This window comes from Nycticebus coucang, chromosome 17, assembly GCF_027406575.1.
Source record: "Nycticebus coucang isolate mNycCou1 chromosome 17, mNycCou1.pri, whole genome shotgun sequence".
NCBI classification, from domain to species: domain Eukaryota; kingdom Metazoa; phylum Chordata; class Mammalia; order Primates; family Lorisidae; genus Nycticebus; species Nycticebus coucang.
Genome location: NC_069796.1, coordinates 62633892 through 62636742, shown reverse-complemented (window position 1 = coordinate 62636742; position 2851 = coordinate 62633892). Strand labels below are relative to the sequence as shown.

General features: G+C 37.3%; 1 non-coding gene across 1 annotated transcript; it reads left to right on the top strand.

The window, feature by feature from the left end:
• Positions 1-1872: 1872 nt before the first annotated feature.
• LOC128569359 (U6 spliceosomal RNA) lies at positions 1873-1976 on the top strand. The gene has a single exon (XR_008375322.1). It is a non-coding gene; the product is annotated as a U6 spliceosomal RNA (small nuclear RNA).
• Positions 1977-2851: the final 875 nt, after the last annotated feature.

Below are 2851 nucleotides of genomic sequence, written 5' to 3'. Positions count from 1 at the left end.
CATATGTTGAACCAACCCTTAACCCTGGAATAAAACCAACTTGGTCATGGTGTATAATTTTTTTGATGTGTTGTTGAATTCTGTTTGCTAAAATCTTATTGAATCTTTTTGCATTGATATTCATTAATAATATTGGTCTATAATTTTCTTTCTTTGTTGGATCCTTTCCTCGTTTGGGTATCATAGAACGTGTTGGAAGTATTCCTTCTTTTTCTATGCTTTGGAAAATGTTGTATAATATAGGTACTAGTTCCTTTTGAAAGGTTTGATAGAATTCGGATGTGAAGTCATCCGGTCCTGGACTTTTCTTTTTTGGGAGATTTTGTATTTTGTTGATGGTATTTCAATGATTGATATAGGTCAATTCAAGATTTCTCTTTCTGGTTGAGTCTAGGAAGGTGGCCTACTTCCAGGTATTCATTCATTTCCTTCAGATTTTCATATTTCTGGGAATAGAGATTTTTGTAGTAATCATTGAGGATTTTTTGAATTTCTGAAGTGTCTGTTGTTATTTCTTCTTTATTATTTCTGATAGACGATTTTGCTTTTCTCTTTCTGGTTAGGTTGGCCAAAGGTTTATCAATTATCTCAATCTTTTTAAAAAGCCCACTTTTTCTTTTGTTGATCTTCTGAATAATTCTTTTGTTTTAAATTTCATTTAATTCTGCCCTAATTTTGGTTATTGCTTTTCTTCTACTGGGTTTGGGATTGGAATATTCTTCCTTTTCCAGTTGCTTGAGATGATCCATTAAGTTGTTGGCTTCCTCTCTTTCTGTTTTCTTGATGAAGGCTATAAATTTCCCTCTCAGGACTGCCTTTGCAGTATCCCACAGGTTTTGATAATTTATGTCTTCATTATCATTTTGTTCCAAAAATTTGGTGATTTCCTTCTTAATCTCATCTTTGACCCAGCTATCAGTCATCCTAAGATTATTTAGCTTCCATGACTTTGTTTGAGTATGAAGATTCCTATTGCTGTTGAGTCCAACTTTTATTCTATGGTGGTCTGAGAAGATACAAGGAATAATTTCTATACTTTTAAATTTGCTGAGGTTAGACTTGTGTCCTAGGATATGATCTCTTTTGAAGAATGACCCATGGGCTGATGAGAAGAATGTATATTCAGTTTTATTGGGGTGAAATGTTCTATAGAGGTCTGTAAAGTCCTCTAGGGTCAGGTTTAAGTCTAATATTTCTTTGTTCAGTTTCTTTTTGGAGGATCTATCCAAAACTGTCAAAGAGGTGTTAAAATCTCCAACTATTATAGTGCAGGAAAATATCAAGTTGTTCATATCCATTAGGGTCTGCTTTATGAATTAAGGACCATTTTGGTAGGGTGCATAAATGTTAATTATTGAAATCTCTTCATGTTGGGTGTTTTCCTTGACAAATATGTAGTGACCTTCCTTATCTTTCTTTACCTTTGTTGGTTTAAAACCAATTGTATCTACTACTAAAATTGCAACCCTTGCTTTTTTCTGGTTTCCATTTGCCTGTATCATACAAGTCCATCCCTTCACCCTGAGTCCATTTTTATCCTTTAAGGTAAGGTGAGATTCTTGTATACAGCAGATATCCGGTCTGAGTTTATGTATCCAGTCAGCCAGCCTGTGCCTCTTTAGAGGACAATTTAAACCATTCACATTAATTGATAAGCCTGATTGTGTTTTGGGTGTCATGATTTTCAGATATCCAGTGGACATTTTTAATCCTTTCACCACTGTGGACGTTGGGTTTTGTTTAAAAATTTCTGGGTGTTGGGTGGCACCTGTGGCTCAAGGAGTAAGGCGCCGGTCCCATATGCTGGAGGTGGCGGGTTCAAACCGAGCCCCAGCCAAAAAACACAAAAAATAAAAAAAATTTCTGAGTGTTGTGCTCGCTTCAGCAGCACATATACTAAAATTGGAACGATACAGAGATTAGCATGGCCCCTGCACAAGGATGACACACAAATTCGTGAATTGTTCCATATTTAAAAAAAAAAAAAATTTCTGGGTGAGTTTACTTTGGAGGTATAGCATTGTGCTGGTCATCATGGAGGATGGGTCTGAGAATATCCAGGAGAGCTGGTTTAGTTATGGCAAATTTCTTCAACATGTCTATATCATCAAATTAAAGTATTTGATTTCTCCATCGCAAATGAAACTCAGTTTAGCTAGATAGAGGATCCTGGGCTGAAAGTTGTTTTGTTTTTTTTTTTGTTTTTTTGTTTTTGTTGTTGTTGTTTTGTGGGGGTTTTTTTTGGCCGGGGCTGGGTTTGAACCCGCCACCTCCGGCATATGGGACTGGCACCCTACTCCTTGAGCCACAGGCGCCGCCCGGAAGTTGTTTCGTTTTAAGAGATTGAAGGTTGATGACCATCTCCTTCTGGCTTGAAATGTTTTGGCTGAGAGATCTGCAGTTATTCTGATATTTCTCCCTTTGTAGGTGATGGTTGTCTTACGTCTGGCTGCTTGCAGAATTTTCTCCTTCATCTTCCCTTTGGCAAAGTTAATCACAATGTGTCTAGGAGATGCTTTATTTGGATTGAGCCCACATATTTGCTGGGGTTCTGAAACTGTCAGCTATCTGAAGTTCTGTATCTCTTGCAATGTTTGGGAAATTCTCCTCCAAAATCTCTTGGCATAGAGCATCTATACTTTTAGGACCATGCTCTTCTTCTTTGGGAATTCCTATAAGACAAATGTTTGATCTTTTGGAGTGATCCCACAGCTCTCTCAGGGAATGATCAGTTTTGCTCTCCATTTGTCTGCCTCTTTGAGTGTTTGGGACCATTCAAAAGCTTTGTACTCAGTTTCAGAGATCCTTTCTTCTGCCTGGTCAACTCTATTACTGAGGGATTCTACTGTAT